The sequence below is a fragment of the Heptranchias perlo genome, chromosome 1 (genome assembly GCF_035084215.1).
Source record: "Heptranchias perlo isolate sHepPer1 chromosome 1, sHepPer1.hap1, whole genome shotgun sequence".
In the NCBI taxonomy this organism is placed as follows: Eukaryota; Metazoa; Chordata; class Chondrichthyes; order Hexanchiformes; family Hexanchidae; genus Heptranchias; species Heptranchias perlo.
The window spans coordinates 178,229,401-178,241,762 of record NC_090325.1 but is presented as its reverse complement, the minus strand read 5'-3'; positions in this window follow the sequence as shown (position 1 = coordinate 178,241,762).

The window sequence follows — 12,362 nt, the reverse complement described above, 5'->3', positions numbered from 1 at the left end:
TTTACATATTGAAGGGTCCGCTTGGGACACCTAAAAAATGGGCCCCACGAATTTGGCAGTGGGACCAATGCCTGTGCAAATTGGACACCAGCCATCCCAATACTAAACTGGAATGCTTTGCACCCGTTTTACGCACACCAATGTCAACACCAATTTTTTAAAAGTAAACAATTACACATGGAAACATTGCCACTCTAATGCAACTCTCTTCTAACAGTTTTTACCCACTGATTTGAATTCTTAGTGTAGATACTTCACTGTAAACTTTTTTCCACATGAAGACTTCAGCAGATATGATGCTCCATTATTTTATGGAGCAATGTGATCATGCACACACTAAAGCTTATTATATTGTTGTCATAAGCATCATTTATCTTTTACGGTAATATTACATTGTCGAGGTTATATAAAAATCTGGAGATAAAAATACGTGCAAAATATTGTATGGAAAGTGCTGTTGCTCATCTTGTTTCTGTGTTTGCAGACAGTTTGCTTTTTGTAGCACTTTATGAAGAAAAAAATGAAAGAGCTGAAAGTTTCATTTCATTCTGAGAACTAAATAGATAATTTCCCAAGTTGTACACTAAATGATCATCCTCAAATATTACCACTTTGTCATTCTTCCATTTGAAAGGTAATGGGCAATGCAATTGTTATTCGAGAAATACAAATAATATGTAGTGCTCAAAAAATAAGTCAGGCAATTTTTCCAGCTTGTCTTTGTTACCAAAATTATATTTTTGCACAGTTTCATAATTGGTTTCAGGAAACTCTAGGAATGCTTACATTGTTCCTATTAAGCACAGCCACAGTTACAATACCCTCTACGTAATGGATGAGCAATATCTCATCTCCACAGCTGAATTATTTCACTGTTGGTGACAGTTATGAGTTTGAACCCACAGTAGGACAATATTGCTTGTATCTCAGATGTATGCTTTCCACCCCACTTCCCAGAAATACACAGACGTGATAATGGTAATTAAATTGGCGTTTATTGACTGTGGTATTTATTGACCATGACCTATAATGACACTTCTTTAATGGCTGCAGTGTAGTAATGCCAAGCCACTATCAAACACAGATGAATGTGTGGGTTTTAGAGGTCAGTGCCTCAAAATGTAAGACCAACTTATCACTAGCCAGCAATCGGCTTCCGGCCAATATGCACTCAAGTGTTACATTTTCTTCCAGAGAAAGCCTGCCAAATAAGTCACCAAGTATGCCAGCCAGCGTGCATTCTAATCCTTTGCAGACATGCTACACTCTGCCAAAAGTACAATTATCAAAAAATAAGTGCCATCCCATAAGTTGGCATTGTGCCAATGACTTTTCTGGCTGATGTGCCACATGCCATTGAATTTCTCTACTATGTACCACCAGAAGAACTGTCTAGCTGTGACAAATATACAAGGTCCAAAACATACTGAAACTGAGCCTATCTCAACATTGTTCAAAAGCACTTAGGAAATACAATAGCAGACAAAGTGTACACATTAAACTTGAATAAATCTAAATCAGACATAAATAATAGCTTAAGTATCCTGGGTAGAGTATGTAAAAAGCGCTTACAGCATCCGGATATATTTAAAATCTCTCTATATCTAAATGGTATGCAATATAATTATTTATTGAATTCTTACTTTAAATAGAAAGACTTGTAATTATTTAGCATGCTATCTCTGAGAGAGATGTCAAACACCTTACTGACAATGAATTACTTTGCAATGATGTTTTTATCTAGGAAAAAATGACAGCTATTTTGGGGGAATGTTTACCAAGGTACTGGGACAACACCCAGCTCCCTTGGGATCTTTAACATTCAGGACAGGCAAATGGCGCCTTCATCTGAACGATGGCTCCTTCATCAGTACTGCCCTCCCTCAATGCAACACTGGAGTGTGGGCCTTGTTTACGTGTTCATGTCCTGGCTTGAGAGGTGAAAGTGCTACCAACTGGGTCCGGTTTGCTCATTACAGTATTCAAAAGAAGTTACCAATGTACCTAAGGATCTTTTGTGGCACTGTTCATTGGTGAGTCAAAGCTATGCTATTTTATAATGACAGGAGAGTTCTTCCATGTAATACATATTGATCTCCAGTGGAACAAAAACAGGAAAACACTGGAAGCACTCAGCAGGGTTAGGCAGCATTTGTGGCAGAACAGACAAGATGTTTCGGGTAAGGACCCTTTCTCAAAATTGGCTTCTATACCCACCTTCTCATTGCAACCCTTAATCCCTTGTCTCTACCAAAGCACGACTAATTATCTCGTGAATCCATTTACAATGGAGGCATCAACGCATTCTTAAGTGCCTCAAGTACTACAAAACTTTGCATAAGAAAAAGAATTAAAAATGCAAAAGACAGATCAACTCCAAAGGGAAATTAAGACACTAGAACAAAATCACTCTTAATCTGAATTTGGAAATTTTGACCCAATTGTGTGCACGTGATTGAAATTCTTTGAACAAGAGAACAAAAAACAGGGATGTTGCTTGCTCACCAGATCAGAAAGGAAAGAACGAAGAATGCGATCACTTCACTCTGAGACAGATTAAGGATAGATTCACTGTGACCTCTTAAAATTAACTCTGTGTTTCGAGAACTCTACAGGCAGCCTTGGATGACGAAGTGTTCTCCTTCATTGAATCAACTGGATATAACTGAGAAGAGCTTTGTAGAAGCTGAATAATGTTTGCAAAATTTGCTGAGGCAATTCATTCTTTACTTCTTTGTCTTTTTTTTTCAATTTATTTATTTAGTTACTTTTAAACTTATCAAATTTGAATGCAATGGGAAGAAAGAAATTCAATTTTTTGCACTTGGTTTTTTAACCATGACTACCAGTAAGGTTTAAATATGAGCTCTGACTTTGCTAAATCTGTGTATCAAATCTGGCTGCCTGGCTGGTTGACTGACCCAAGCTAGCTCATGGAGCACTGAGGTAACTATGCCCAATTTTGCAGTTGTCAGTTCCTTTGAATAATCAACACGAGCTTCCAGCATAGCTCTAGCCTTGAGATGGCAGCTAGCTTAACTGCAAAATCTGACCAGCGTTTCAAATTTAAAGGAATGTGCACACTTAAAGGTAAGCAGCTGCATAAAGCAACAACTATTGTTTCAGCCGTTATAAACATTCAAATTCAATACCAAATATTTGGCAACCTGTACACACGCTGGGTAGGGGAGAGTCAATATGTGGCAGGTAAAAACAAAGTGGAAATAAACTCCACGTGGAGACACAAAGTGGAATGTGTGGGCAAGTGATGGAATGGGGGAGCAACTCGCCTCTGGTTAAAGGCTGCTGCTTGACGTAGGTTTGAGCAGGGTTGCCCTGTTTGGCACTTCAGGGCACCTTCCCCATTGGACTACAATGCACCTTGCCTGTCAGGAGGTTGCAACCAGGCTCAGTGACCTGTACATCACATGGGTACCATCTACAACATTCTGAACTCTTGGGAACCCTGACACCTGGGAGATCTTTTGTGTCCTGTTAATCTGATCCTTCCTTTCCACAGAGAAAGTGATGAACATGCAAACAAGGCCTCTCTTGATGCATCTATGGATAGAAGATTGATAATTTGGCATATGTCACCCATGGCAGTTTAGAAGGATTTGTGACATAAAAGTGGAATACATGCCTTGAAAGAGACGTCCTGTGGTGCAAGGTATCTTCAGTTTGGCCAACAAAAGAGTTGTTGAAGACATGCCTGGCAAGAACCAATAGCACCACTGGAACCCCCAAAGGAATTCTTGGCCATCTTGGTCGCTACTAGTGAAATCACAGCTAGAAGCAAGATAGTTGTAAGAATCGCATTTGGATATGAAAGTCTTGCTAATGCAAAAAAACAACCAGTGAACAGCAACAATAATTAACGCAACAGTAAAATTCCAGATAAAGCACCTGATTTCATGACCAACGGTCTCACACAGAGTCTTAGAAAATTGGCGTTATGGCATAAAACACCCTCTTAACCTTCCCTAAAAATGTGGTGTAACTCCAAAATTGCCATTGCATTATTGTAAATTTTCCAGTTCCATTGGTAAGACAGGCATCTTTCTTTGGTCATTGATGTGAATTGGGTCAGGCTTGTGAGGAGGAAGCTGGTATTTCTTTTATCTGTTATAGGTGTGTCGAGATGTGAACTAGCTATGGTTAGTGCAGCCTCTCTTGATTATGGAGAAGCAGTTGGTAAAGCAACAAATTTAACTTAAGGCACTTTGGATTTGGTTGTTGTCAGTCGGTAAGTGTCAATTCAAGCGAATGGTGTGACTGATTTTAGCTGACTCCATTCCTTTAGTATGAAGCCTGTCACTGTTGTTGTTCATGGTCACTTCAGACCCACTGACAGCCAACTTTAAAGCTCATCGATTCAGTGGAGAAAGTGTATGGAAGAGGGGAATGTAAGGTCTAGTTGTATTCAGGTGACATTTTTTCTACCCTTGTAAGGGATACTCTCATCATCCGCCACACAACATTGAGTAATCTGAACACGTCAGGCTACGCAATCAATTGTCATGGAGCTTCTTCTCAGCTAATGATTTAGTCTTGCCTGATTTGGAAAATGTAGTAAAAAAACCTCAGCCTCTTAGGGAGTAAGCTTTAGAACTGTCAGACGCTGCCTCAGGTAGTCTGTCATGTATGCCATAGCAACACTGGATGCAAGGGATGCTCATTTGTCCTTGGCCCCAAGATTGCTGTGGTGGCAGTATACAAATGGTCATCTGGGCCCCAGTAACCCCATGGCCTGCATGAATAGGAAACATCTCCATTTCATTAACATGCAGGTGGTGTTAGATCACAAAAATTGAATCAGGCAAATAAATGCACATCATCCTGGAAGTACTCAGAATGCCTTCATTGTGCCCCCCCCTCCCCCCGTTAAATGTGTCACCATTATTTAAAGGAGCAGGCAGAGAAGATGGGTGACTGCTAGGGCCCAAGGATACCAACTGGAGTTCTGGTTAATGACCCCATTGAAAAACCTATGAACAGAAGCAGACTGCAGATATAATGAAGCTCACGTCTCCTCTGAATTCTGGTCAGACATACCACTGATGTGTTCAAGCAGAAATTTCAGTGTTTGGACAGATCAGAAGGTTCCTGTCTGTAGCTCTGAAAGGGTCACCAAAATCATAGCTGTCTGCTGCATCTTGCAGAATTTTGCTATCCAGAGAAGAGTAACTTTTTAAAATCAGTCTTCTGAGGAGTGTGGGGCCCTGTTCTGTTGATTAGGTCATTAGCTCTTTAAATATAACCTATTATTTTTTTAAAAATTGATCCTAATTCTGTGTAACATTTTTGAAATGCTGATGATATTTTTCAAAAAAAAAATTTTTTTAAAGTCACCTTAAGTAGTTGATTTACCCTTGGTGGCGGAGGAGGTAGAAATAGTTTAACGTAATTTGCAGCCAGAAAGACTTGTGCATCAATCAGTTCACAGAACATTCACCTAGGTCTATAATCCAGCCCCTGCTTGAACATTCCTGTCTTACTGTGCATAATACTGTGACTCTATGAACATCCTGCCCACCATAATAATCAACTGTACATCCAACTATCATACACACCCATCAACCCATCACCTGCTCCCTTAATATGCTCCTTAAAATAAAATGAGGGACTATTTTATTTCTTTACAACTGCTGTGTGTATGTACAATTATTGTTCCTTTCTCCAGTACTTCCCCATGATCAGTGAATGTCTTATCCACCTAATCTAATGTTCCTTCTAAGTGCTACCTCAGTGGTGGTCTGCTTCTGGTCAGTAGAGGCTTTATGAGATAATTGTGGACTTGTATTTCTTTTTGCTGGGTCATGAAATGGCTCTGCACCTTCTGCCAGGACTTCGAATGCTGTGCCGACTATCTGGCACTTCCTGAGTCTTTAGCGCGAGCCAGCTGGTTGGATGGATGTGGTGTCACCCTGAAAGGCAGTCGTCTCATCCATGGCGTCCTCTGCCATGCGTTAGCTGCTGGGCATTCCTTGAGGATAACCAGGGTTTTGCATGGTAACAAACTGTTGACTGAGGGATGTGAAACCCACCATCAAGGTTCTCTCAATCTGATCCCGGAATCCCATTCAGAACCAAGAGTCTTCTGTAAATTGGAACCCCAAGTTTCAACAGCTCAGTTTTAGGGGTGGAAATTGGTTATGGCTTGTTTTTGAGAGCATAACCAGCAGCGCAACAACAGCGCCTGCCCCAACCGAGGCTGACCTGAAATTGGTCCTCCAGCCTCATTAACATTATTTGTGTCACGCTGCCTCCACAGACAGCTTGTGCATGTTAATAAGATGATTATCGGGCCACTTGCCTGATGGTAAGTTCCGGGAGAGGGGGTTCGAACGGTAATGTTGGTGGGGGGGGGCGATCACGAGGACCGTGGAGTTGGGGGAGTACTGCTGCTCCTCGTGGTTCCGCAGGAACGCTTTTTAAAAAAGCCTGTTGGTGGTGGCCGCTGCTAAAAAATTGTGAGCGGAGCAGGCCAAGCTTCTGCTCCACTCATTGGAAACCAATTTTCCAGAGGCATTAGTCCCCTCATTAACATAGTGCAAGCGGCTAATGCCTGTTTAAGAATGGCTGCCCTGGACGCCTCAAAAACAGGCCCGACGAATTTAGCAGCAGCCCAAGTGCACACCTAGATTGGGCGTAGTCCATCCCACTGCTAAATTTGTCATCATTGCGCCCAAGAAACGGGCACAATGCATACCAATTTTTACCCCTCTGTCTGAAAGAAACAACATCTGCACTTTGGATTTCTTGGAGTTTCCGTCGAATTCACACTTGCTCCATGGTTTAACCACACATTTTTGAATCTCTTACATATTGCTGGACTAATGTCAGAGCTTCACTTCTTCAGATTCTCCAACAAACCATGCAGAATGCCCACGGAGGAGACCAGTAATGCTGAGGCTGAGAATATAGCGAGTGCAGACCTAAAATTGATAATAGCGGACATCAGTTCCTTTAGATGTGTGCCTTTTCTTGAATCCGTAAAGAAGGTCTTGTAGCTACTGGCCACTCCAAGTGTTTTTTCTTAATAACGCTCACAATCTGTAGAAATTTGATGCATGATCAACCATCTTTGCCTTCTCAGTGCTGTTTCAGTGCTCTGTCACTTTGCAAAATATGATGCTACTTCTTTCTCGCTGGCTATGTGGGTCAGACTTTCCACAGTTTTAACTCACAGACTGAAAACAAGAAATCTATGGGTAAGCCAGCAAGGGAGATCAATTCAAGAAACATTTAGTAAACCACAGTTGCTTCACAAGCAGGATTTTTCAGACTATTATGTTCCCTTTCAATTGTGATGGCTTTTCTCCAAACCAGGTCCAGAGCCTCTTAGCTGGCTAGACCTGGAATGGAGTGTGATTGGCAAAATGTGCATGAGATCATTGCTGTATTGCAAAAGAAGCTCTAAGGAGTAAAAATCTGTCTTTTGGCAGCAAGTTTGATCCAAATACAAATAGAATATAGATCCTTAAAGCCTCTCGTCTCGACCCTTTTTGCTGCTGGAAATGCCAATTCAGAATACAGAAAGAACTTATTATAATGCCTTTCATGCCCACAGAACATCTTAAAGTGCTTCACAGCCAATGAATTACTTTGCCGTGTGCTTACTGTTAATATGCAAGCTAATGCAGCAGCCAATTTGTGCACAAGGTCCCACTAACAGCAGTGAGATAAATGACCAGTTAATCTGTTCTGGTGGTGTTGGTTATCTCAACAATTAGAACTGGGAACAAGCCAATATTCTGAGAGGGTTGAGAACAAGTTTTGGATTCCCTCAAACACTGATGAAATTGAGTGGTTGTACTCTTTTCAGGAATAACAGAGTGGGGGTAATTTTAACTTTTAAGCAAAAAACGGGTAATGGTGAATTGGCAGGTCGTTTTAAACCTCCCCCGATTTTCTTTACCAATGGAAAAGAAAATTGGGTGGGGTGTAAAACATCTGCCAATTGCCAACACCCGTTTTTCGCCAGTGATGAAAGTTAAAAATACCCTTGAGTTAGAATTGGGAGAGGAACAGAGGTGTAATACAGAATCAAGTCCAATTCCTAGGCTATGGTTAATGCAGATAAAAATTCTTTTTACAATCCAGCCAATTGCATAGAATGGGCATCAAATCAGATGGGAAATATCGTCAACAGGAAGGGACAATTGTGCATATGATAATTAATGTCTCTGCTTTAAATTGGGGGTCGAGAAAAGCATGGTTTTATACCTTAAATTCACCAAAGACAGATGCCAATTAGTTTGAGGATGATTTGATGCTATGCTTCTTTTTGCTAGTACTAGTTCATGATCAGAACATTGAGCTTGTGACCCAAATTGCTTCTAAAGCTCTTTCTGTTGCAAGACGTTGTACATCTTTGCTCATACTCAGTTCAATATTAGGACACCAAGGCTGTGACCCCAATTGTTCTAGGGCTATTTCCTACTCATGATGTCTTTCTGTTGCAAGTCAAAGCACATCGTTGCCAGTGCTCAGTTTTCTGCCCATGACTTTGACAGATCTCATTCATAAGTAGGTTCCTTCTCCACTGACCTACTAGTAACATCAGGATGTCTGGGTAATTTATCTGCATTTCAGTTTGGCAGAATTCAAGCATTTACCCTTTCTTTTAAATAATATTTGTAGTGTGTTCTAGAATGGCCAGCTTTCCTACATATCCTTCCATGCTGATTGGGTTTCTTTCACTCAGGAATCCACATTTAGGCTGTCTGGAATAGAATTTGGTGAGTTGGTCTCCATCTGGTCACAAAAATGTATCTTAATTTTAATGCAAGCCTTCAGACCAACCTTTCTGAATGTTGCATGCAGGGACTGCTTGTGCATTCTTCCTGCACAGCTTCATTTACAACCTGATCACAAGTACTGGTGATCGATCAGCTCATTAACTGCTTGAGGAGTGTAAAAATGACCACAGGTACATGTTAATTGGCCAGTTTCTGCTAGGGCCCATGATTAAAATAATGAAACAGGAGGAAACCCACCTGTTTGATTGACAGGTGATGCTCACTAGCAGCAATAGGTAAAGCTTACTAATTATTCCTTATGAAAAGAAATATGGTTGATAGCATTTCAAGTAAAGAGATATATTATTTTCTGTGTCATTATGTATATTTAAATAATGGAGTAAATATGAATAAGAACTATTATAAAACTGAAATAGAATTAAAGATATTAAACTTTCTTTTGCATATTCCATCACATACAAAGGCCCTCATAAATTGAGGCCTGTCAAAACATATTAGCACCTAAGATAAGGCTGACTTTTTTGGTTAAAATCAAAGTGGTCCTTTTTAACTCACAGTATTTTAATATTCTGAATTATCAGCTTCTTATGTAGTATAAAACAATATTGTTTCTCTGTAGATGCAAAATATATCTACAATTTAATGTGAAATATAAAAAAATAATTAAATGTTATATTAGTATCAATTATTTTAAAAATTGCATAAAAAGCACACAATATGAAACTATTGCAGACACAATTGTATTTCATATCAACAAAGATTTATACCACACAACATGAATTTATACCTCATAATGTGAATAGGTATTGCCTTGTTGAAAAAATCATTTAGCTTCGAAAAATTGTTGAGCAATAAAGAAAGTAATGAACACCAGAACATGTAGATCATAAGATACTAATTTCTAATGAACACGAGTCTTTATTCAAAACAGATTAGCTTTCATAGCTGAGCTCTGTTTAATTATTTGCTTTCTATGGATCTTCCTTGTTAATGCAATAATTCTGATTTCACAACTCACAGGTTTAATTCACAGCAGTATAATCTAATATTTAATGCTTGCATCTTGCTAACATGTGTTTGAACAATTGCAAGAAGCAAGATCTTCATCGGCCAATTGAAGGGCATGGAACAGAAGTAGTGAGAGTACTGGAGGTTGCATGCAATATAAAGGACATTAATGAACAGAGCCTGGAAGCATAGGCAAAAGATCAGATAGGGTTAGATGAAGAACAGAGGAGGTCACTGATGCCATGAAAGAACAAGTGTGAGAGAGGACCCTAGGGAACCTTCAGTTAATGGAAAAAGAACCAAAGTCAAAGCCATTAACTGAATGATTCTGTGGAAACCAGATAGCCATGAACATAGTTCTGGTGGGAGGTCATACAAATAATTGGGTTAGAAATGCATAGTGCCAGTCTCTGTCAAAAGCTTTGGAGAAGTCCACGGAAATTACTGATAGCTAATCAAAGCGGTCAAGAGAAGAGTTCCACTGATATGTAGCACAGGTAACAAGATAACCAATGGAGTGGTTATCCCAAAAAGCACACTGGCAATTATGGATTAAGTTGGAACATTCAAGGTGATGGATAATTAGTTAACAGCAGCTTGTATAACTTTAGAAAGTACTGATGTAATGGAAATAAGGCATCAGTGTGAAGGTAAGATGGATTAACTATCTTAAGGGTAGATTTCCAAGGAGAAAGATCAAGATAGAAATGAGAGATTGAATAGAAGGCATAGGACAGAGATAAGTTTGGGGGCATGCATCTTTAGGACGACAATAGGGATACCATGAGGTTGAAAACTCTATATTAGAGTCCAGAGAGAAAAGGATCTAATAGACCTGGCAGGAATAAAACCTGTACAGATCTACATAAGAACATAAGAAATAGGAGCAGGAGTAGGCCATCTGGCTCCTCGAGCCTGCTCCGCCATTCAACAAGATCATGGCTGATCTTGCACCTCAACGCCATTTTCCCGCACCACCCCCATATCCCTTGATGCAATTAATATACAGAAATCTATCGATCTCTGTTTTGAATGCATTCAATGACTGAGCCTCCACAGCCCTCTGGGATAGAGAATTCCAAAGATTCACCACCCTCTGAGTGAAGAAATTTCTCCCCATCTCAGTCCCAAATGGGCTACCCTTTATTCTGAGACTGTGACCCTTGGTTCTAGGTTCCCCAGCCAGGGGAAACATCCTCCTTGGATCTACCCTGTCGAGCCCTGTAAGAATTTTGTATGTTTCAATGAGATCACCTCTCATTTAAGTGGTAGAGCAGAATGGAGAGAGGTTCTTTATCAGGAACATTGGGATTAGAGCTGGAGGAGAAAAGTTAGCAGAGAAATTTAGCATTTTGTTTAAGAGAGTTAGCAACAGCACCATCATGATGGAAGGAGGATTCACGGAAACTGTGAGAGATAATATTAGCAAGGGCCTAGAAGGAACAACTGCTGGAAAGGCAGGAAGATAACTGTTAATGCTTCTTCCAATTCATGTTGTAGTTAGCAGCTCTAGTCGTGGATTTACAAAAGGTATGAGCAGGGATTAAAGGGCCAATTTTCCTTTTTTATCACACAAATAAAGTAGCATAAACTAGGTGGGTGGTTCATCAACCCAAACAGGCCATCTCTCCTCTGCCTCATTTTCTGCAGGAGGACCTCCAGATCCTCATCTACAAAATTGGTCACATGCTGCTTACAAGGGGGTCTTTCTGCCATCATCCTCCAAAACCTATGCTTGCCACTGATGAGAAGTTTTCTGGGATCTGCCTGGCCCTTTAAAGAAAAGAGAGAGTACATACATTCATATTGTACCGATCACAACCTCAAGACATCCCAAAGCACTTTACAGTCAATGAATGAGTTTTTGAAGTGTAGTCACTGTTGTAATGTAGGGAACCCCAGCAGCCAATATGCACACAGCAAGGTCCCGCAAACAATAATGAGATAAATAACCAAGTGGTGGTGTTGGTTGAAGGATAAATTTTGGCTGGAATACCTGGAGAACTCCCCTGCTCTCCTTCGAATAGCACAATGGAATCTTTAACATCCACCTGAAAGGGGAAAAGATGGGGCCTCAGTTTAATGTCTCATCTGAAAGACAGCACCTCCAACAATACAGTACTCCCTCAGTATTGTGCTGAAATGTCAGCCTAGATTATGTGCTTTAAACTGCTGCAGGACTTTACATCCTGCAGCAGCCTGAATTTTTCCAGCACAAACAGTGAATTGCTGGACGGACACCTACTGGGAGCCGACCCATCATTAATCAAACGGGGTCTGCAGCAAAGATGTGGGAAGTCCTGCCCTGCCACACATCCGACACATCCGAAAGTCCCAGCTAAAGTTAAAGGCCTAAAAATTGGTTTGCACCGACATATGCAAAGTGTCTAATGCCTGTTTCAGGTGCGTGCCCTGGATGCCTTCACCAACATGATGGGTGGCGTGCCATATAGGATTCTTTGGAGTCCGTTTTATGCCTGTGTGAACCAATTCCTTGGCCAAAATATTTGCTCTAAGTTGATTTGCTTTTCTTTCTTCATACTTTCACTTGCAAAGGATAGGCTTCTGAGTAGAGTTTAAAAGTAGGGA